General features: G+C 36.0%; 1 protein-coding gene across 8 annotated transcripts in view; it reads right to left on the bottom strand.

Moving 5' to 3' along the window:
- CNTN4 (contactin 4) overlaps positions 1-25,828 on the bottom strand; it is a 913,336-nt gene that overhangs the window by 838,192 nt on the left and 49,316 nt on the right. The window lies entirely within an intron of this gene.

Here is a 25,828-nt window from a genome sequence, read left to right as displayed (position 1 = left end):
AGGATCTGCCTTCAAGATCATTTACTCACATGACCAACAAGTTGATGCTGGCTTTGGCAGCATTTTAGTTCTCTATCATGTAGACATCTCCATGGGCTTGCATGAGCATCCTTAAGGCTCCATATGGCCTTTGGCTTCCCCCAGGGCAAGTGATCCACGAAAGAACAAAGCAAAAGCTCCAATATCTTTAATGACCTAGTCAAAAAGTCATGCTCCATCATTTCCAAAATGTGACTAATCTGAATTGAAATGTGCTTTAAGTAAAATGCATATCAGATTCCAAAGACTTAGTACAAAAAAAGTAACAATTCATTAATAATTTTTACATTGAACGTATTTGAGTTAATGATTGTTTTAAATAAAATATATGACTAAAATTAATTTTACCTGCTTCTTGCTGCTTTTTTATGTGGCTACCAGAAAAATTTGAATTGGATATGTGGCTCACATACTATTTCTAAAGGACCATGCTGATATAAATAGTTATATCTTTATGGATGTCTAAATGCACCAATTTAGGAACTGCTTTCACAATCATACATGTAGTCATCTCACTCTAAATAAAGCTTTTGAAAATTAAAACAAAAGCACTGAGTATGAGTAGGTGAATAATAAAAGTTCTGAAGAAAAAATATTGTGAAAAAAATGAAAGTTCAGTGTAAAATTGCTAATGGTGCTGTTGAACATGAAAAACACCTTGTCCTCAATGATCTTCATAGTATATACTCTTAATAGGGTAATATTTTTTGTTATAGTTATGGGAAGGAACGCATTTATCCATGCTGAAAGTTGAAATTTATTGTCTCAATTTCATTGGATGTATAAGGAATCCCATTAATGAAATCTAACTTTTGCCTCTCCTTATCAATTCATCCTATTTGGGGTAATTTGGAAATGTCAGTTTGATGGCTCAACCTTATCTACAAAAGACAAGACCAGTAAGAAAACCTTCTTCTTTTCAAAAATAAAAAAATTTAGTCCCACAGATAATTTGTATTTGACCAGAAATATTTTAATCATGTGATCACTTAATAAGGTACAAATAATTATGCACAATTACATGATAATTACTTTCAATGTAATTACCATGCCTTTGCAGCTTTGTTAGGGATAATCAGATGGTTACTGGTGAACTGCAAATTAATTGATAACAGGACATTTATAATTGCAAATGATCATGATTACCTTCGAATACTATGAGCACATTAGAAATAGGAGTAGGATGGCAGGAAGATCAGGGACATTCATTTAACAGAATAATGTCACAGAATAAGTAAGATTAGATCATAAATCTACTTGTTTTACTTCTAAGCTAAAAGATGCCCTGTGCCTGCTGTTAGCAAATTTTTTGGTCCTATTTCATTCAATATACACACAGCTTATTTGGGGTTAATCTTCCAGTCAGAGATCTTCTCCCTACATGCACCATCTGTATTATGATCTGCATTGCTTATTTAAAGGGATCTAAGTAAAAAATTATAGTTTTAGAGTTGAAAGTTAAATTGATGGAACTTCCTCTACAAAAAAGAAATACAGAGGATGAGAGAGGTAAAATGCCTTAGAGATCACGCAGTGTGAGAGAGCTAAATAATGTCAGATCTCTTCATTTTCAGTCCAGGATTACATGACACTAATACTTCACGAACCTAATTGCTTCACATACTACTTCATAATGTTGCTGTACTTACATACGGACCCCCTATTATTTAACAATTAACTCAACCCTAACACAGTTCTCTGTTTTAACCTCATTCTAAACATTCATACCTGAGAATTTATTAGTTTGATGCTAATTATATTTCTTCTACATCAAAGTTAACATGAATGTATTATTATAAATACTATATTCTGTTACAGAATGCCTACCAAACTTTGTGAAACACTATGATATACCACACTCCCACTGTATGCTAAAATTCTTTTAGGTTAAGAATGGCTCAGAATAGTACCCTGGCACTTTAGAAAAGCGAAAAATTATAAGAATCTTTGAGTAGAACAACGTATAATATAGTAAATTAAATGCAAACATCTATGTGTTAGCACCTTGGCCCTTGAGAAATTCAAAGCTCTCTTACAGTATAAAAGCCTTACACAAATATATTCAATACCAGGCAACATGAAATGCATGCTATAAAAGTAGTACATCCTCCTACAGAAATGTCACAGGTCTTAGTTATATCATTCTTAGCTGAAGTAAACAGTAATGGCTTCGTAATAGAGGAAGAAAGTGAGCTAGGGATTAAGGGTATTAAAGTTTAGGAATGTTAAGTAAGGACATATAAGACAGAAAATATGAAAAAGAAAAATCATGGCATATATGATAAGCTTTTATGTATCAACCTTGCTGGGCTATGATGACCAGCTGTTTGGCCAAACAGTAGTCTTGATATGGCTGTGAAAGCATTTTGTAGATGTGATTAACATATATAAACAGTTTAAGTAATGATTACCCTCCATAACATAGGTGGGCCTCATCCAAACAACTGAAGATCTTACAGCAAAATCTGAGATTTTGTTTGAAAAAAGGAATTCTTCAAGACTATAACATAGAAATTCTGTGTTTCCACCCAGCTACTTTGCCCTACAGATTTCAGACTCAAAACTGTAACATCAACTCCAGCCTGACTATCTAGCCTGTCAATCTGTTCTGCACACACAGATACACACACACAATCCTACTGGTTTTGTTTCTCTGGAAAACCTGACTGATTGAGCATATTAAGATAAAACTAAATACACACAAGAGTATATGGGAACTATTGAAAAGTAGATTTGGAACAGACAGCAGAGGAAGACTGAAGAATTCAGATGTGAGGAGGAATTCATAAAGTGGCCACTAAAGATGTGTGATCAGAGGAGCAAAACCATCCAAGAGGTACTTCAGGGAGACAAATGCCTCATGATTTATATGAGGCATGACATGACAAATACTGAGATACATGAATCTCAGTATTTCCAATGGATCATGGACAGAAGACACTAGATGAAGTGAAACCAAGTAGAAGGTTATTATAACATTTAATAGTTATCCTTCCCAAACCAATAAAGTCTGTGAAAACTACACTGATAATGCTGAATTCCTTTCTGTAATGAAAATGATACAGTGATGAAACTATACACTTCCACCTGTATATCTGACTTTAGAGCTCTCTTGAAAAAAAAAAAACACTCAGTTTTGGCCATTTTTGCTTTAAACTTTCTATTTTCATGATTCCTAAATGGATATACACCCTAGAATTACTACCAAAAAATTAATTAAAATTTAAAAAATAAAGAATTACTAACCACCACAATTCTGCTTTTATCTATATTTATATGACATGCTTTTATGTATAAAAGCTGACATGCTTTTATGTATATTTATATGACTGTCTGACATGCAACTTGGAAATGGATATGTAGTGGTGTTCATGAAAAAAAAAATCCCTCTGACTCCTGAAAGTGATTTTTAAAAATTCATACTCTTACATTCATCTCTATATGACTGCAGGTTTCTTGGGTGCTACCTATACAGGTAACTCTTTGCTGATTTCCTATTGCCTTCTATTTAACACAAAAATTATTTCTCAATATATTCTTGAAATTCAGAGAAGGGTCCAATTTCAGGTTATTGACCTTGCCATGATGTTTTTTTCTTGCATTATTAGTGCTAGTATAGTTTCTTCATTTTACATTTAAACTGACTTTTAAATACACATCTCCTAAACTATATATCTTAAGAAATACCCAATAAATTTAGAAAGCAAAAATAAAGGAAACCATGGTTAGGTTACGAGATGAAAAATAATTGATCATTCAGATTCCTGAAGGGTTTTCTGCACTAGGTTCCCACCATTCTGTGCCTTGGCTAAAATCCATCAACCAGCTAGAACTATCCCTAATCAGCAAGTTAGTAGAGTATGCCTATGTTGACATTTCTGTTCAAGCCAAATGGTCTGTTTGCTCAGTTGATCACAGCATCCTCATTAGAAGTTCTTAGCCCATCCTATTTGATGAGTCTGGCAAAGTACTCAACTGTATTTATGTTCTCTTTTGTTTTAATGCTAATCATTGAGAATTTTAACCACTGTTCTGATTAACTGAAAGCCCCAATTTAGACATCCAAACAAACCAATCATTTTCATGATGACTCATATCAGCACAAACACAACCTACCAATAAACAGATCACTGAGAGTCATTCGGATCTGTAATGTCAATGATACCTGCCACATCAGCTTAAAACTTCAAACTTTGCCATTTTTTTCTTTTGGTCCCTACATGCAATCAGAACCGTATTTTGTATCTATTGGGGAATGTCTATCTTATAGGATTTAAGTTTTTAATAAAACCTAACATCTTTTTCCTCTTTTACAGTTCTTAGATTTGGATCATGCTAAGGAGGTTTCTCCCCAAAAGTGAAAAATATTTTATACTTTCATGTAGTAGTGTGTGATTATTTTTATATTTAAATTTCAGGCTAATGTAAATTTTTTTGTTTGGAGTCTTTTTTTTTTTTTTTTTTTTAAGATTCCATCCATCTATTCATGAGAGAGAGAAAAAAAGGCAGAGACACAGGCAGAGGAAGACCCAGGCTCCCTGTAGGGGGAACCTGATACCAGACTTGATCCCAGGACACTGGAATCAGGCCCTGAGCTCAAGGCAGCTCAACCACTGGACCACCCAGATGCCCTAGAGTCTTGATCCAATAAACAAATGGACTTTAATAATATTTAGTAATATTTGTTTTAATCCATACTACTATTCATTTTATTTGACATATTTAATAAACTCTTAAATTTCTAACTATAATTTGCTCTGTTTCTATTCATCTATATCTGCACAATTTTTTTACTATACAGTTTTTTTTTAACTATTTGGTATTTTTATTCACTTTTATACCTAATAAAGTCTTCCATCCCCTCTTTTACAATGTTTTGTTTTGAAATACCCTATACAGGGGATCCCTGGGTGGCGCAGCGGTTTGGCGCCTACCTTTGGCCCAGGGCGTGATCCTGGAGACCCGGAATCGAATCCCACGTTGGGCTCCTGGTGCATGGAGCCTGCTTCTCCCTCTGCCTGTGTCTCTGCCTCTCTCTCTCTCTCTCTCTCTCTCTCTCTCTGTGTGACATCATAAATAAATAAAAATAAGATAAATTTCTTAAAAAAAATACCCTATACATTTCTAGCCATTTTTCCTCCAGATCAAATTTTGATTCATTGTTTAAGTCCTGCCTACCCTACATCCAAGTAGAAAAATAAAATCTGTTGGGATTTTTATTTGGACTTCAATAAATTTATGTATTAATTTGCACACAACTGACATCTTTAGAAGGATAGATCTTTTGATTTTAAGAGGATGGTATACTTTGTCAACCATGCATTCATTTTATATTATTTAATGAATGGTAATACTTTTCTTCATGTAGGTCTTGAACATTTCCCATTAATTTTATTTCTATTTTTTAATTTGTTTTTCCTTTGAATAGTGCTTCCTTTGCATTTCTGTTATAAGCTACTAGTTTTATTTTATCTAACTGTATTTTTAAACTCAGTAGTTCTTCAAGTTTTTAAGTACTTGTAAAACTTTTGTTGTATAACACAAATATATCATCTGAAAATAGTAGTAACATGTCCTTTCCCATTATTTATTCTTAATGTTGTTTTCATTTGACTTTCTACAACCTTCACAGCATTACTGACTAAGCACTGATAAAAGGCATTTCTGTCCTCTTTTTAATTTTGAACTGGAATGCTTTTAGCGTTTACAATAAACTGTCATGTTTACTATTTTTCATAAATATCCTCAATTGTAATCTTGGTAACACATTTTATTTTTTCTAGTTTACTAAGAGCTTTATTTGGAATGTCTGTTCAATTTTATTAAACGTCTTTAAACCTCTATCAAAATAATAATATGGAACTTATTATTTGTCTTTTTAATGGATTTTAATGATATTAACAAACTTCTAAATACTGAACTCTGAACTCTTCATACATTTTTAGAATACACTTGAAAAGTTTATATTATTCTTTTAATATAATAACTTTGATTCACTAATATTGCTTATCATAAGGAAAATGGTCTACATTTTATTGTTGCTAACCGGTGCAGCCTTTCTCAAATTAAATATTTACATTGGATTCTCAAAACATGAACTTTAAATGAGATAGAAAAATGTTCTGAAACATTTAAAATCACTTAGTGATGATTTGTTTCCTGAACTGTTCTGTTTCAAGATTTTGTTTAAATTCAAGTTAATATATAGTGATAGTTATTAAAGAGAGCGTCTGTGATGAGCACTGGGTGTTAAATGTAAGTTATGAATCACTAAATTCTATTCCTAAAACCAATATCATTGTTTTAACCCATCCCCCTGCCTACCTCCCCTCCATCAGCCCTCAGTTTGTTCTTTGTAGTTAAGAGTCCGGTATGGTTTGCCACTCTCTTTTTCCCCACCTTGCCTATGTTCATCTGTTTTGTTTCTTGCACTTAACTACAAAGCCATGTGATTCTGTGTATTTTTGTGGAACTACAGGTAAATCTAAGACAATATTTTTCGTTCCCTCACCCCCACATTGGTAATTCATTTAATTGGAAATTTTTCTTTTCCTGAAAAAAAAATTGGTACAGTTTTCTCAAAGAAAATTGTCAATTCTGTCTACATATATACATCCGTAAAATCACTGATGATTTTGTTTGTTTTTTAAATCACTGATGATTTTGAAAATGTGTTCTACATCTAAGGTCCTATCCACTTTATATTTTAATATTACATATTTGTGGACTTCTCAACCTGATATGACAAAGTTTTATTGATTTTACCAGTATTTTCAAAACATGGGCAATTTTTAATTCTATATATTTTGTAGGTAAGCAATTCACTAATTTTTGCTTTTTATATTACTAATGTCTCCTTTTTGTAATGTTTTCTCAAAACTTCATAAATTAAATATTTTGTTTACTTAATTTTAATACTTAATATTTTAAAAATGCAATAATGTTCATTTAAAAATCTATGTATAAACAGCTGACCACATATCAGAATACTGAGTATTTTCAGTACTTTTGGTTTTTCTTTTTCTTTTTTTTTAAGATTTTATTTATTTATTCATGAGAGACAGAGAGAGAGAGAGAGAGAGAAGCAGAGACACAGGCAGAGGGAGAAGCAGGCTCCCTGTGGGGAGCCTGACGCGGTGCACGGGACCGGTACATGGGACCTGATCCCAGGATCCCAGGACCCCTGAAGGCTGGCGCTAAACTGCTGAGCCACCCAGGGGTCCCAGTCTTTTTCCTTTTTTAAGATAATCAAAATTTTAGTTAGGATTCGTCTTTAAACCAAGAGCCATTCAGAAGTTGTCTTTTTTCTTTTAATTTCCAAGTAATTCCACAATTTCACTTTTACTACTTGTTAACTTATAGTCCTATTGCCCTCTAATTAGAGAATATAATAAGCAATATTTTAAAATTTCTAAATGTTAAAATCCCTTTAAATCTATTATATGACCAACTTTCATAAACATTACATGAATACTTTTTAAAGAATGTATAGGCTACATTTTAGTATATAACTTTCAAATGTTATACCTTTCAAATAAACCTTAATTAAATTGTAATATTCAAATCAGGGATCTTCAAATGAGAAAGCAGAAATAGCACATACTACAATAACCCAAAAAATCATAACAAACAGATGAAGAGGGATGTGTAAATAAGTGTTTTACTGTAATACTTTATTTTCCGGTATTTTTTAAAGATTTATTTATTTATCTGAGAGTAAGAGAGAAAGAAAGAGTGCACAGGAGTGGAGGGAGAGGCAAAAGAGAGAATCTTCAAGCCAACTCCCTTCCTTCACAGGGCTCAGTCCCAAGACCCTGAGATCATGATGTGAGCCAAAACCAAGAGTCAGATGCTCAACCAATTGAGCCATCCAGATGCACATGCTTTAGTTTATTTTTAGTCACCAAATTGGTTTTATTTTAAAATAGGATTGATATTAGAAAAGGTAGAAGTTTATGTTTTCAAAGAAGTATGAGCTTAATATTGGAGAAAACATTACATTATTTATTTTGAACTTCTTTAGTACACTTCTAGGAGATGTATTAAAATTCCCCAGTTTCCCAGACTGGTAGCACTTACGTTAATTTTTCCATGGATTTTTAAGTTTCAAATTCATCATACTTTAATGCATGTTTTCCAGTGCATAAAGATTTAATTCTACTATATCTTGTTTAATGGCTGGATTTAAAATATTCATGTGTGCCAGCTCATATTTTTACTTTGTAGTGGACTTTGATATTGGTATAATTAACTACAAATTTTTGGTGGTGGTGGTGGTGATAGTGGTAGAAGGCTCTTATCTCTTTGCACATCCATTCATTCCATGAGTTGACAGCCATTTTTGAACCACATACTTAAATCATGCTAAGTGCTAGAAATATAACTGTGAATAACCTGATTGTTTCGGTGCCATTTTCTTTCATGTTTTTTTTAATATTTTTAATGTTTTCTTTATGTTTTTTACCTCATATAAGAATATCTGTTTTGTAATTAAGATTTAACTTAACCACTGGAATATAACTTGCATATATTCCATTACTTTATTTTAGCTTTTGTGTTTATATTTTCTTTCCCAAAATTTTTACTATATTGTCAACGATTTCCTTTTCTCCTTATTATTTTCCATTCTCTAACCATATGGATCCCTTCATCTTATCTCTACTATATTTAGTTGTCTTAAAATATATAAGCATATACAATATATCAATGCTCAATAATTAAACCATCTCTAAGAGTTCCCCCTTCAAGAACAATATTGGCATTTAAGGCTTCTGTTCCTTTGGTGATCCCTTCAGGCTACATGCCTCTTCTCACTGTAACTTGTACACACTGTCTACTTCTGAAATAAAACAGGATTTTAGTTTTAGGGAAAAAAGTACATTATATTCTTTGTACCTAGATATCTTTTCTAAACCATTACATTAACATTTCATGACTACGTTATCAACAATAACTGTGCTATGTAATTTACTGAACTCAATACTCACAGGTTGAGTATTGGCTGGGTGTTAAATCACTTGGGGGAATTTATTAAAAATATAGACTGCCAGGCTCCATCTAAGGTTTACATATTTTATCCCTATCTTTTTGGACTCTAAGAAAGCATTACAAGTCTGATTAGGTGATTTTAATGCAGCAGCCCAGGGCAGCATTTGTGACCATTATATCATGTCTTCCTCATTCATGACATATTGACTCATTTTTAGTTTGAATATAATACTTCATTACATTTTCCCTCCCCTCTTTTTTTCTTTTCCTTTTTCTCTTTCTCTTTCCCTTTGTCCTCCCTCTCCCCCTGCTCCCACTTTAGGAATACATTTGTAGAATACTCTGAGTCCTTTCATGTATCAAAATGTATCTTCCCTTCCGATATGAGCAAAGAGTGTCTGATTAAAGAATACTAAGGTTGTAATTCTTTTTACTAAGAGTTATGTTTCACTGTCCTTCAGCATTTTGCATTACAGATGAGAAATTATGTCACAAATTCTCGTTTCTTTGTAAATAACCTATTTTTTGTGTGTCAATTTTTCTTTATCCTTGGAATTCAAAATTTTCACCATGGTATGTCTAAACGTATTTTCATTAATCTTCATTAATCTTCACCAGCCTGTGGTGAGTTCATTTAATGTGAAGGATTTAAGAATTAGTTCCATTTAGGGGAAATGGTAATCTATGAATTTGTCTTACTTCCTCATATATGTTCTCTATTTCTAAAACACCTACCATTAGCTATGAGATGAGCCCCAGAAACTACCTTGCATGTTTCATCTCTTTTATAAATTCCTTTTACTTGTAGTTATACTCATTTTGCCAGACTCCCCTTAATTAATTTGGTTTCTAATAATATCCTTGCTGTTTTTACTAAGGTGGATGATTTGTGTTTTTTCCCTACCAATGTCTCTCTCTTTCTCTCTCTCTCTCTCTCTCTCTCTGCTTAATTTTTAATGTATCCCTATTTTTTTTCCATGGCTGCTTTTGTTTGATAAATGCAATATGTCCTTGTGTATGACTGGAAACTTCAATTGGTATATAGTTTTAGTCCTCTCCTATACATAGCTTCAAACTTTCTCAAAAACAAATGTGATATGAACTGTGATAGGTCACATGGCCAGTAGATAGCAAGAGAACCTTTCTCCATTCCCTAAGTTTGGCAAATGCTATGGAGTCATCAAACATGTCACAAAAGCTCACCCACACCTCTTTTTTTGCATGAATGGTAGAGTTGGGGCAGACCTCAAGATATCAAGTAGAAAGGGACCCTTAATGATTTCCCAGTTGTGGGGCATACTTTTCCTTATTATATTATGCAGTGGGGAAAGCTGAGGAAAGAAAGTACAAAACAAAGCAAAACCAAACAAAAAAAAAACTGATTAAGTGCCATCATGGTCTTATGCCCAAATATCGTCACAGTGAAGGGATTTTAATTTTTTTAAAAAATTCAACAGACAGGGCAGCCTGGGTGGCTCAGCAGGTTTAGCACCTGCCTTCGGCCCAGGGTGTGATCCTGGAGACGCGGGATCGAGTCCCACGTCAGGCTACCTGCAAGGAGCCTACTTCTCCCTCTGCCTGTGTCTGTGCCTCTCTCTCTCTCTCTCTCTCTCTCTCTCTTTCTCTGTCTCTCATGAATGAATAAAATCTTAAAAAAAATTCAACAGACATACATGTATATAATATGTGAACATTAAAAATGAATATTTTTCAAGACAATGAACAGAATTCTGAACACAAAATACTTAATTCTTGATCAGATAAGAACCTCAAGGCAGTGAACAAGGCAAACCAAGTTCAATTATAATATGCTGAAATGAGTAAAATACATATAAGAAAACTACACTAAATTATGTGGTATTTTATTTGCCCTCATTCACATCTACACTACATTTTGTCTGAAACTCAGGTTCTCATTGAAAAAGAATAAAACTAAATAAAAAATAAAGTATTTGAGACACTGGTAAAAGATGTAAGATCAATATCTTATGTACAAACAGCAGTGGTTTTAGCCTAGTTTCAGATGCAAAATTCTCATCAAATCAATTTATACCACAGAACTGAGACAGACTATTCCAAGTTTCTATTAAAAAGTGATTAATTTATTTGACTTAAGTAGTTTCCAGGATTACTGTCAATGAAGAATACCATACTCATCAAAACAACAAGAAACAAAAATGCCTCAATTCTGATTAACATACACACTTCACAATTCACACAACCTTACCAAATTAACTCTTTTATATTTGATGGTCTTATGCTTAACATATGTGAAATAGGAATGTCTTCTATTGTAATCATGACTTAGAGTCTTCTTTCCACTTCCCTCTCTGTGAGACTGTGATCTTTTTATAAGAAATATACATTTGGACTTCTTTTTTATAAGAAATATACATTTGGACCAAATATACATTTGGTTTCTAGCACAGATCTGTTATAACCTTTATAATTTCCTAAGTGATAAGAGTAGTGGAAGCATTTTTTGTTCTAATGTTTGGTCTTTCAACCTGGTTCCTGACACAGCGGTCCTAAATCCCTTGGAATTTCCTAGGTCATAGGAGTGTCTTTTTTTTTTTTCTAAACTAATGAGGCATTTCTTGGTAGTCTAATGAATAGCTCCTAAGTGAGGGTCACCAGAAAGACAAGACCATGATTAGAAACTTGGAACTTTCACCCCCAATCCCTAACATCAGAAATGGGAAGAGGGTCTGGAGATTCACTGAATGTTTGAGCATGTCTACAAGATGAAGCCTCCCCATGCAAAACCCAAAAGTACAGGGTTTTGGAGAACTTCTATGTCAGTGAACACATCCCAGGGCTGGGAGAGTGGTACACCTCAATTCCATGGGGAAAGAAGCTCCTGCACTCAGGACCCGTCCAGACTTTGACCTGTGTTCTTCTTCATCTACCTGTTCATCTATACCTTTATCATATCCTTTACTGTATAACAAACAGATAAATATAAGTAAGTATGTCCTTGAGTTCTGTGAGCTACTCCAAAAAATGACCAAGTCCAAGGAAGTGGGAGCCATGGGAACCTGTGAATTATACCAAATTGGACAGAAATTGTAGGTATCTGGGGATCTACTCCTTGCATTTGGTGTCAATGTTGGGGGCAGTCTTGCAGAACTGGGGTCTGTGCTGACCTATGGGGTCTGTGCTGACTCTGGTTGGTGTCAGCATTGAAATGGAGGACATTCCAGTGATGTCACAGATAACTGCCTGGTGTGGGAAAAAGCCCCACATATCTAGCATCAGAAGTATCAGGAGTGTGAGAGCAGTGTAAGATTAGATGAGAAACACACAGGAAGACTGCATTTTTCCTACTCACTCTCTATAGTGCAGTGCATCATTTCAATCAGTTTTTGTGCCAAAACCCAGAACTCTTTTATGCTTTGGCTGCTCTGGAAAAATTCTGATCACATATTAACATTCCTAATCTGGAGCTCAAGACTGACATGGAGTCATTCTTGGTGCCTCTTCCCACCACTGCCAACACGTCAATCACACACCTAGGTCCTTCACTGTACCTTCTGTGCATCTCTCATATCTCTCTCCACCCACGCTCTCCCCACCTCTTTCAAGCTACCCTCTATCCCAAATAGCTCTCTGTTCTTCATCTTCTTCCCTCAACCCATTCTTTATGAGTGCCAAAATGGTATTTAAAAAATTTCTGGTCATGATATTTTATGCTTATAATCTTCCAATAACCTTCCATTTTCTCATAACAAATTCACTTAATGCAGCCTAAAGATTCATAATCCAGGCCCCTTCCACTCTGGTTTCAACCTCCAGCATCTACTTGCTTCAGCCACAGTGAATTTCTATCCATTCCTAGAAATACAATGTTTTTCTCTCCCTGCACCTCTGCATCATCTCTTCAAAATACAAATCTTTCTGCCCAAACACCTACTTAAGATCTATTCACTCTATAGGCCTCCATGTTGATCTTTTACTCACTCATAGTACTGGATAGTCATTTTTATTATTTACCACAACCATAAATAAGCAAAAGTAGAACTTTTTATAATCTATTCTCACCCCCAGAACAGAGCTCTACAAGGATAGCTGTTGTGCCCTATTATTCACAAGTATTAGCACTCAAGAATTAGCACAGAATTGTATACTCAGAGGAAGGTGCTCAATACATACTTACTGAATTTATTAATTAAATGTGAAAAATGGAAATTGGGAGATACAAACTTAATAGTATACATCCATATATATTGCTGAACCACATAAGACACCCTCAACAAATGACAACACACATCAAGCTTCTGCTGAGGATGTTCAAAAGGCCTCAAGAAAACCTTTACTGTGTTTAGAAGCATTCTTAGAACTGGGAGATAAAATCAACCTGGGCTGTTGATCAGAATATTGAGGATATAGTGACAATAATAACATCTCAATGAAGATTTGCTATGGGCTAGGCACTATGTCAAGCAGCTGGCATGGATTCTACCCCTTACTCTTTATCACAACCCTCTGAAGTGAATACCATTGTTATTTCCATTTCAAAATTATTGAAACTGGGGCTCAGAAAAGTTACTGGCTTGCCTGAAGTCATAACAAGATAATCAATATTTGGTCAGCGAACCAGGACACAAACTGAGTTTGCCTATCTTCATATTCTAAGCTCTTAGCCACTACACAATGCTATCTCCTGTTTCCAACACTAGCATTTATATGGCCTTGGCCAAGATACCTCTCCTTGCTTCACAGTCACCTTTTCAGTAAAACAATGGTTTTAGACCAACTGACTACCAAATTGTGCTCTGCCTCTAACAATCAACAGAACCTATATCTATAGAGCCACAGATGGAACACCATGACACTGATTTTTTAATGATAAAAATTTCTTTTTTTAACGATTTTATTTTTAAGTAATCTCTACACCCAACATGAGGCTCAACTCACAGCACTGAGATCAAGAGTTGCATGCTCTACTCACTAAGCCAGCCAGGCGCCCCTAAATAATCAAAATTTTAAATTACAATTTAGTAACATCTCCTTCCCATCATACTTTAGCTTCTCCATAAACAAAACATAAACTAAGAATTTAGCTAGACTATTATTTTCCAATAATGTTATCAAAATGAGCATAATAAATTAGAAAAATAGAGGAAAAAGCAAAGAAAAAAAAGAGCCTCGGTGAGCTTTGAAGTTCAATAACAATGAAAAAGAAATAGACATTTCCTAATTTGCAAATCATGTTTCAGTCAAGACAGGTGGTCCAAGGTTAAACATAAATGTGGGCAAAGGTTTGTCAAAGGATTAATCTAAATGTTTAAAAAAAAAAAAAAAAGGCTGTCAAACTGACCTTATTATTGTTCAGATAAGAAAAAGATCATAGTGGGGCAAACATAATCCATTCAAACACTGCTTTAAAAATAAAATAGAGTATTTTAATGGCTTTAATCTCATATTCTACAAATCACCTGCAAAAAAATGGCTCATATCACAAAACAGAATGCTTCAATAGTCCTCAGAGAAAGGCAGTGAAGGGGGAAGGTTGAAAAGTTCCTGGCAGATAGATAATCCATTTAATATGAAATCCACAGGGCAGAGAAATTGGATACCTTTCATGAGGACAGTCTCAAAACCAACTTTCTGATGCCTTTTGTATCAGTTTCTACTTCTCCAAGACCCCTGCAATTTCCCAAATCTCAGGTAAAACTGGCTTGTATCACCATAGGAAAAGCTTCATTAGGAACCTAAGATAGGTCAGGACAAGAGGTGGCAAAGTATGCCTAATGATTTTGTGTTCTGCTTTGATATTTAATTTTCTTAATATTAAGAAAGTTCATAAGGAAGTGTTAAGGCATAGATATGGCAAACTTTGGGGACATGCTGAAAATTACTATTTTCTTTTAAATTACAAAAAAAAAATAACGTTCCAACTCATGAAAGCTGTGATTTTATACTGAGGAGCAGAAGTCTTAGTGGAAAGATCCTTGTTAAAATATCAATTCTGGTGCATCAATCTTACACGACCATTTCCCTTTCAGATTTTGTCTTGTGCTAAGATAGTCAATCAGCACTCCAGGAAATTTTGTAGGGCTTGATCCAGGATTGCTGACTGTGATCTGAAAAGTCATCCCTACCTTACCCTCTGCCTCTTGGGATTCCCACATCCTATGTTAGGCTTCAGAGGCTGTGAACTGAAAGCCCTTGGGCCAAATCTAGCTCACAGAAATGTCCTATCTAGCCTACATAGTGCTATCTGTAATGACTTAGGTTTTAAAAAGAATATAGGGAGGCTGCTGGGTGGCTCAGTCAGTGGTGTCTGCCTTCTGCTCAGGCCATGATCGCAGGGTTCCGGGAAGGAGCCCAGAGTCTGGCTCCCAGCTTAGCAGGGAGCCTGCTTCTCTCTCTCTCTCTCTCTCTGTCTCTCCATCCCCCTGCCTCTGTTTATTCATGTGCGCATATTCTCTCTCTCTCTCTCTCTCTCTCTCTCAAATAATTTTTTAAAAAAACAAATAAATAAAAAGAATGGTTGGCTGGTTGCCTATATTTTTTAAATCTGGAGATTTAACCCCTTCATAAACAATCAAATGAACAAAGGCCAATGGCTGTCTTGCTTCTGTTGAAAACCTAACATCTAGAAACAACTCCCTCTAGTTCCCAAATGGCAAGAATGGACTGGCACTGACCTGCCACACATAACTTCTCTGCAGCATTACCAGCCTTTGCAGACTCGACCACTGATAGATTCTATAACTAGTCTGATTCTCATATATAGATTATCTGATGCTCTTTGTGGTCCCTGCTGGCACAGACATTTTCACTTCCCTGTATCAATGATAAGTCACTTTACCAAGAATTTAGGCTCTTTTCATGTGTGGGATAGAAAAGATGAGGATTTGTCCAGCCATTTTCATCTAAGAAGCAAACATTTCTGATGGTTGTCTTTGGTACAACAGCTCAGTTTGTCCTTCATAATTCTTTTAGTAGTTATTAAGACCACAACCACAATTGCATGGTAAGAAATTGTTAAATAAAAGCTTTTAATTCTTTATTATTTATGAAATGTATTTTAAGAAACACTGAGTATGTATATACTAAAATATTAATGGACAAATAATGAAGGACAGCGGACTTCTGGAAACATATCTGAACTTCTTACATTAATACTTTTGGAAAACAACATCCTCCTTTGTTGGTCTTTTTATTCTAAGCTGCATTTTCAGGAAGATAAAATTTGATGTGTAACTTACCATTCTGTTCTATTTACCAGGGCTGTTAGAAAGCTCTTCAAACATTTTCATTTCCCATGTAGTGCAGCATGCCCAAGATTAAAGAACATGTGAATTAAATCCTGGCAACTTCTACTAAATTGAATCCAAATACTAATCCTTGTAATTTACGGTATGAATTTGAGGCTGACTCTAATTTCAGTATAAATGAAATCATCCTCCCTAATTTGGGGTTCTTTTCATTTATTTTCATAGATTTCTAGGAGTGATTTTATGTAAATGTGTACTTATTCAGTCATGACTCTTAAATGGAAACAATGATTTATTCTACACTTAATTATGAAAGACTATTAATTTCTGAGAAAATCCAAAGGGAAAAGTTAATAAGTCAGATACTAAAAAACATTCATTCAAAACGATAGCTTAATCAGTTACCACAATCTGGATTGACTACATTTTAAAATATAAAACTAGCATTTATATGATACATCCTCTGAACCAGCACTGCTGCCGGATATCTGATTGGATATTTCACTTTATCATTAGAGAAACCAATTTTTATACATGAGCCTTAGATCTTAAAAAGCTTATCCAACATCACGCAGGTAGTAAGCAATAAAGTCAGTTTGTGAAGCCAGAAATTATGCCATGATTTTCTGAGGTTATTTTGTAGAAGTAATCCCCCAGTTTATACAGGCAACACCTATGAAGATTCCTTGCCATCAGCTACACTCATAGGAGTCTGCATTTTTATAAGCTCTTCTAGTGATCTTCACGCACCAGTCCGTGTTCCACTGACTCAAGAATTCCTTCCCAAGCCATCCTTTCCTCAACTGGTTCTGACTAATCCCAGTCAGTCTCTTCATCCGAATAAATACACGTACCTCCCCAACCTGTCACACTTTTCTCTGGGGTGGACATCTTTTATCTTCACATCTACTATCTTAAAACTCTCTTCCTCTAAGAAGCCATCATTATTCCCACTCCATTCTTTCTTCTATTATTCACCAAGACTTAAATAATCCATTTTATATTAATATGTGCTGTTACATTTATCTCATTTTTAAAATATTTTCTTCGATGTGTACACATGTAAGTAATTTCAGGTCAGGAAGCAAAACTTCTCTTTCTGTAGAAATCTATCTAACAAAGTAATGGAAGAAAAATGCCTCAAAGAGACAGGCAGAAAGAAAAAGAAGGAGGTAGAGAAATACTCTACCTCTCAAAATGACTCTGAATGACTGAATGACTCTCAAAATGACTTAGAGAATACGTACTCCCCAGACATATACTTACCTATTCCAAAATAGCCAAGAATATCCATGACATGCTCTCTGAAGGAGGGAATGGACCGTGACCTCTTAATACACTTCACAGCAACTTGTCCAGCCTTCCTCACGATCTCATTCAACCACACCAAATTTGGCCCCACCAAAACTGGGGCCAGAAGGTTCACATATTCTTATCGTAACTCTACCACCACTTAATGCTGTGATCCAGTAATATGGTACTTGATTTCTCTTAGCTTCCATCTCCTTCTCTATAAGACGTTTATTGAAAATCTACAATGAATCTTACAGTCCTATGGCAACCAATTATTCTCTAAATCAGGTTCATATACAGTTGTATTTCTTATTCTTCCGATTTCTTTCTTCATGCCTCACATGCATAATGGGCAGGAAGTCATAGCACATCCACAACCAGGGAGTAGATATCCAATGACTGCCATTGCTTACTATGGCCACATGGTGGCACTGTTTAAGGATGCTGCCCTAGGTTAAGCCACTGCTGTGATGGCTTTCGCTGATCTCTGTCCATGTCCCACATGGCATATGGAAGACAATTTAACTTTTTGAATGCTTAGCTCATCACAGATGGTCAGTAGTTGAGCTTCCAAAAGTTTCTTATGGCTCAGAGTTTTTAAATACCCAAGACCCCAGTGGGTCATGGAAGCACTGGGTTCTAGGATCTATCACCTCTTTGAAATTCTGTTTTCTCTCAAAGATACCAAGCATTTTGCTTTTACGCTCATTTGTACCGCTTCTGGCACAGCCATGCTACTGGCCTGCCCTCATGGAGAAATTCACATATATGCTTTTAAGGAGAATGATTTTGGAATATCTGTCACTGAGGAAGAGAAAAGGCAAACCAAGTGTTATAACACTCCTCCACCTTTTGTAGGAACTCATCTATAAAACAGAATTATGAACTAGGTTAAATATTTTGATGGAAAAATCAAGATGCAATTAGGAAACTACACAGGGAAACCTAATGCAGACTGGAGGGCCAAAGAGGTGCTTTCTGAAAAAGTGGCATATAAACTGAAATCTTAAAGATGAATGGGGATTACTGAGAGTATTTCAGGAAAAATAAACCACAAGTGCAAGGACACCTGCCAATATGGTTTCACAGTACAGAATAAAAGAGAGAAGATGAACCTGGTCAAGAAGGTCAGGTGCAGATCAAGTGGAGTCTTGTACAAGCACTGGGAAAGAGAGAGAAGGAGGGGTGGAATTTAGGTTTAAAATTAGCTTTCTAAACATAATGGGAAGATTATGTATAAGGCTCACTTTATTACAATCCCAATCTTTTTTTGGAAACAATTCTTTCAGGGCAAAAACAGTTAAATAAAAATGAGTGGCAAGATGCCAAAGTGTAAGACACCAAAATACTTAAATTTTGAGAAGGTACTTGAACCAACAAAGAAGCAGATGTTGGAAGAGGTTTTGATATTGTCAGATTTGGGACACTGAGATTTTTTTGCCTACTACCAAATCTATTTACCATGAGGGTTTTTTCTCTGAATAGTCCCATATAGATAGAGATTCCAGTGATTTAATTTCCTCTGCATTTCTGGCTCTTTCAGGGATCACACAGAGGATGAGTAAATGGCTTTTCTGTATTGTTTGTTAAATTTGACTCTTCCTATGAATTGGGAGTGGTTCCCATGGGAACATCTGGACGTGGTGTAACAGCAAAACAGATCACAGACAATCATTAGAGTCTTTACTGAAAGCACAGTTGGCAAAATATTTTATTCACCACTTCTATAGGAACAATTCTCTAGTAAATATATAAATATAACTCCAAGATCTAAAGAAGAGTCTGTTTCATTGTTGCTTAACCCTCATCCTACATAAAGATCATGGAAACTTTTCCAATCCCAAAAAAAAATATTTTGCACACAAACTCACACAAGGACATTATACTAAAAACCGTCACTAACGTTACCAACAAAATAGGCCAGTGTCAATGGAATAGTTCAAAGTAGAGTGGAATCTGAAAGAGAGAATGATGATTCCAGTGACAACAGAAATTATCATTTTGAAAAATGGTAGAATGTGAATTTTGGTAAATTAACCAACATAACATACTACTTCAAGCAGTCACTATTCTCATAAAGTACAGCTAGAAATATATTAGAAAAAGTAATTCTTGTGTGTATTTGTGATTTTCATTTAATCACAAAAACTTTTTAAAAATCTTTATGCTAAAGATCCTACAGTATCTTTCTAATAGCATTACCTCTTTGTAAAATTTATGCATGAATTTCTACAACTCCAGTGCTACAATTCTAGTGGAAGCCAACACAATCCCTTCTAAGAAAAAGAAATAACCTCTTGACTGCTCTCCCCACATCCTTCCCTCTGCAACAGCCAGAGCAATATTTAAAAGATAGCGATCACTACTTAAACACTTCAACTACCTCCCACCTCACTCAAAATAAAACCCAACACCTTTACCTTGTTTTATCATTCCTTTTGTGATGGGGCCACTATTTAATTTCATTTTTATACTCTTTTCCACAAAATTCCCCAGAAAGTTATGTGTCTATCTTCAATTACTCTCTTTATTAACTCACATTTAAACTCACGCTTATCAGGCTTCTACCTCCACCACATATGTGAACTACATGTATCAAAGTCAACAATAGCCCCCAGGTTACCAAATACAATGACCAATTCTTAGTAGTCACCTCTGACTGTTTACCACTTCCTTCTCCTCGATATTGTTTTTTGATCCACTTAATGTCTTATAGCAACTTACTTTCCTTCTACCTCACTGGTTCCTCCTTTTCAGTTTTCTCTGCTTTGTTGCTCTTCTTCCAGAATCTTGTAATGATGCAGTAATGCAATCTGTGGTTACCTTCTCTACTGCATTCACTCCCATGGTGATCTCATTTCATCCTGCGGTTTTAAATACCATCAATACGCCAATAACTCCTAAGTTTCTATCTCCAGGCCAGATTTCCTCTGAACTTCAAACTCTTATATACAACTGCCTATTTCACTGCTTAAATGCTCTATTGGTGAGTTAGTGCCAGAAAACTTCTGCATAACAGAAAGCCCCAAAACTCAGTGACTTCCCATAGATCTGCAGGTCAGTCAGGGTGTAAAGATCTAAAGTGGGCTCAGCAGGCAACTTCAAGCTCTAGGTCTAGTTGTACTTAGCCTGGGCAGATCTGCTTCACTTCCACTTACTTATATGGGAACCAAGTCAAAAAGTCAACAACTACTCAGGGGAAGCTCTTCTCATGATGAATACAGAAGTCCAACCCTGTGAGCACATCCCAATCCCCCAATCCATCTCACATCTTACCCCTAAGGATCCACTGACCATGAAAGCCAGTCATACTACAAAGACTAAGTCAGGAGGAGAGATACACTGCCCATGAACACAAGGAACAATAATCACCATGCATAACAGATGTATCTCACTTTACATATCCTCGGTGAGGACCCAGTCCAAACCTACTCCAACCACAGTCTTTCCCATCTAACCTACTTATCCAGACCAAACACTCAGAGTCATCCTGGACTCTTCTTTCTCTCCCACTCCACTTCTGGAAGACCTCAAAATACATTCAGAATCTGACTGTCTTACCATCTCTACTAACACCATGTATGAGCTGCCAGAATGTGTCCCTCGACTTAGTTCATTATCCTTCTGGCAAATAATCCTGTCTCTAACCCCCCTCCCAGTACAGCTGATGCCTCTTAATTTACTCCCCACACATTGAGTACCTCATTTTGTTTAATCAAAATGAAATACTCACAGTGGTTTAAAGACTTTATCTTTACCTCTTATTACCTATCCAAATATGTTTTCTGCTACTCTTTGTCTTCCCCAATCACTCTGTTCTGCTCATCCAGGATTCCCTGAGACTTTCTGAAAAAGCCAGGGCTTAATGCTACCTATGGAGTTTGCACTAGCTCTTACCTATGCCTCGCAACTTCCTCCCCTAGATACCTAAGTAGTTAACTCCCCTAGCTCCTTCAATATTTTGCTTGTTTTATGAGGGCTACCATGACCTCACTATATTACATTGTAGCCCACCACCCAACACTCCTAACTCCTCCGTACATGGTTTTTTCTTGTATCACTGATTAGCTAATATTCTACATAATTATCCTATTTAATAGGCTTGCTTACTGTCTGCCCCTCCCACCCTTCTCAAACACCATCCATCTCCCCAGCCTGACAATGTAAATGTCATAGGAGGGAAAAAAATTATTTTTTCACTGGTGTATATCTCCAAACATCTTAAACAGCACCTGGATCTAGAAAGCTACAAAAATGAATTTGTCACTGATACTCATTCTCACCCAAACAGAGCTCCTTTTTTGCCTTAGAACCCTGACATTTGCTGTTCCTTTTCCCTGCAATATTCTTTGCCCAGGAATATTCTTTCCCTCTCATCATTCAAATCTCTGCCTACACACCACTTCCTCATAGAGGCCACCCTTGCTCACTTCATCCAAAGTACACTCCTTCTCCCTGCTGCTTTAGCCCATTTTCCTGTTTCATTTTATTCATACTTTCAACACTTTCAAAAATGATTTATTTACTTGTTTGTTATTTTCTGTCTTCTCCTATGAGATTGAAAGCCCCATAAGAACAGAAACTTGGTTTATCTCACTCATCACTGCCCCCTCAACTCAGCAGTTGGGTTAGCCCACTAGAACTAAAACACACACACACACACACACACACACTCTTAATAAAAGTCCTCCCTCAAAGAGGAGGCAAAACAAATCTTGTCCACCTAATGTAGAAGACATATGATAACTGCAATGAAGGGAGGGCAAGCTTTAAGAAATTAAACAGGGAACATGAGTTTTGTGGTTAAACAGAATGTTTCCAAGTTCAATCATCCTTAAAAGCTATAGGAGAGTATGCCACTTGTCCAAGATAAACATGCTTAAGGACTACTTTAAGAGGAAAACCAAGAAAAATCAACTTCTGGCGCTCATTCTAGGTTAACTAATTTCCTCAATGAGAAAACATGCATAAAATGAACAAACAAGTTATTTGATGTTTCAAATGATTAAGTGCAAGCTGAGATAGCTTGAAGTAGCTGCTACCTAATCCTGAGGGGAAGATCTCTAGCCTAATAACCAAACCATCCCTCAGAAACAGACTTCTTCAACAAGGGGGAAGAATCAGAAAACATGTCCTACACCTGTGTGTAGCTACTTGCAATTTCAAATTTCCAAATAAGCTAAGGAAATAAAGAGATCCCAATTTTCTAAGAATGTTAAGAAATACAGCTATGTTAAGAATACAATACAAATAACAACTGACGTTTAGCTGGTATTTTTATTACTATTTTCTTGCTTAGTAAAAACACGGTTATGAATGCTTTCATACATTTAGTACTTTTATTTCCAACAGCCACCCCATGCAGTAATTCCCTCTACTATCTCTATTTTGGAGATGAGGAAACAGAGGTAGAGATAGTTTAAGAAATTCATCTGAACTCACTTAGCTTAAACCCAGAGAGTATTGCTCCAGAGAGTATACTCCTAATTCTTAGCGTAAATGCTTTTTCAAGGGTAATGCCAATTTATGTGGTGCTTACCATGAGTCAAGAACGGTCGTAGCACTTTGTAGATACTAGCTGGTAAATGTATGTGAATCAACCAACTCCTTATTTTCTCAGTTCTACTGCTTTATAACATAAAAAATAAAAGGCTATCACCACTTTATTCCATATTCAATTTGTACTGAGACTCAAAGGTTCACCTGACAATCTTGTGGAAATTCTTTTCAGTTATTGGACTAGCATGGGTCAGGCTCCTGGTTATGATGTCACTGTGTCAAAGTGAAAACACTGTATCAAAGTGAAAAGTCAACTATGTAACCTACAAGGCAGCTGGGTTTTGCCATTCTACTAAACACTAATATAAATTTTATAGTATGGGCAAAGCTCACTGCATCAATTTATATAAATTTAAGCATTACTGCTGTAGGGGCCCTGGGCAGGCTGCCCCAAAATGTGCCATTTTGGCATAAAGATTATTTTCAGTTAAAATGATAAAAACCCATCAGACTTAGGAAAGGTGTTCTGTCCCTCCCATAACTACCTTAATTTACACTGGAACGGAGAGCCTACAGCAGGAAGAGAAGTATTAACAGAAGCCCTGTTTACCAATGGAGCTTATCTACATAACAGGACAACCTTGTTTTTTCAAATATTTTCTTTCACCCAACTGCTAATGAGTTTTCTCCAATATCCCTCTGCTTACCCCATATAAGCTTCATGTTGCCTCATTGTCTTTGGAAATTTCATGTCTGTGTGCATTCCTTGTATGTACATATATTAAATTTGATTTTCTCCTGTTAATTTGCCTCATGTCATTTTGATTTTAAGTCAAGCTACAGGGACCACAGGGCACAGGAAGATCTTCCTCCCCAGGAAGTTGGCATTGTCAGCATGAGACTTTAATTTGAGGGACACTGCTCACCCTTGACACTGCTGCAGCTGGGAGATTCTTGGGACATCTAACAAGCAGCTGGCAGAAGATGACATTTCTTACCATGTAAGCCTTCAGGATTCTCTATCTGCAGAGTCCTAAGGAGTGAGAATGATGAGAGTCCTTTGCTCTTTCTAAATTTAGATTAGTAGGAGAAAATATTTATGGAACTAGCTCCTTGGACCTAGTGATTCTTTGGTTAAATTTAGTAGAGTACTCTTCGGTTACTGGTCCATTTCCTCCCAGATATGGTCTTTGTATTTTTTTTTGTCTGTGTCATTTGATGTGCACATGAGGTACAGGCTGCTGCTAAGGAACATCCTGGAAGCCAAAGCCACAAAATTTGTAGGCAAGGCTTGAGCACTTAAGAGCTGTCAGAGCTCTCATTACCTGAAAAAGACTCCTGGATAGGGTAAGTTGGTCACAGAATGGGTTAGATCACAGTAGGTCACCCTTCAACCTTAAGAAAACCTCCATGCACTGAAGTACACTATAAAACAACACAGTCTCCAATCCTGTGCACATCCTTCATAGGTCTTAGTAAGACTCCAAGAGACCAAAGTCTTGGCCAACACTGTTGATAAGCATATTTTCCCTTTGTCTTATTCTATGTTTTAAGAGCTCTGCTTTGTGGCTTTGAGAATATTCTCTTTGGTCTCCACCATCGAGAGTGCACTTTGGTGACCAAACAGACTGGGACTCTTACTGACTCTCTCTCTCTCTCTCTCTCTCTCTCTCTCTCTTCAGCCATGACAGCTCTCAGGGATATTTGTCACAAGAGGTTCCAGCCCACAGAAACCTTTGTCGTCCCAACCTTTGTTGCTTGTTAGTGCTGGAGAGTCCTATTCCATTATCTACCCAGTGTCCCACATTAGCAGGCCTGTGACTGGAGGCATCTCACAATTTTGTGGAAGACTGGAGACATCATTTTCACCACACCATTACCACCTGTGCAACAAAGGTCTTTGCTTTCTTAGACTAATTTTGGAAGTAAACTTTTGGATCATGAGGCTGTATCACCTATGCCCTCTCTGGGTCTTTGGTTAAGCCATTAAGGCTTACTGATTTGAGTCACTATTAGATCCTAATCATCAATGGCCAGACGATGGATCCTTTAAGTTAAGCTATATTTAAAAGAAAATATTCCCATAGAAAGCTCTCAGTTGTCTCAGTAATATAATGGCTGGCCTTAGGGACTTCCTTGACAAGATAAAATCACAGAAGTTAGGCTTAAGACTTAGAAATAAATGTCCACATCCCAGGTAAATTTCCCTTAAAATCTAGCCTCATCTGTCTGTTTTAATTTACCTTTCCCTATTAAAATTTTACAAGGAGCATTCAGGCCTAATCTCTAGGTTCAAAGTGTACAGGCTGCTCATGTAAATGCCAGAATCCAGGAAATAAATTTAACAAAAGCACCTGAGAATGGCAATAGACTTGCTTTGCCTCTACTTTGTAACATTGATAATCAGGCTCTGTCAGTTTCAGGCATCCATGGGCAATGCCCTTTGCAGGTGGATCCCAGACCACCCACTCACTGCAAAAGAATTTGATCTCCTGGACAGCAGTAAAATCTTTTAAAGAATAAGCCCTTTTACCTTCACTTTTAAAAGAGCCTACAAAATTCAGGGAGAAATTTAAAAGGTTAATGACTGACTTACTACCTTTCCACCAGAGGAAAAGGGGATCAAAATTTCTAAGTCCCTCCCATAAATGATCTGTGAAAGATCAAGGACTAATAGAAGCCAAGAGTGAATTAGAAAGCTTTTACTGAAATGCTTTATACAGAAAATCTTCTGATTACAATTTCAGTTAAAAATCTCCTTACTATAAAGAAATTTATTTTAA

This window comes from Vulpes lagopus, chromosome 7 (assembly GCF_018345385.1).
Source record: "Vulpes lagopus strain Blue_001 chromosome 7, ASM1834538v1, whole genome shotgun sequence".
Classification (NCBI taxonomy): domain Eukaryota; kingdom Metazoa; phylum Chordata; class Mammalia; order Carnivora; family Canidae; genus Vulpes; species Vulpes lagopus.
The sequence above is the reverse complement of the archived record's forward strand: the minus strand, read 5'-3'. Positions and strand labels throughout refer to the sequence as shown.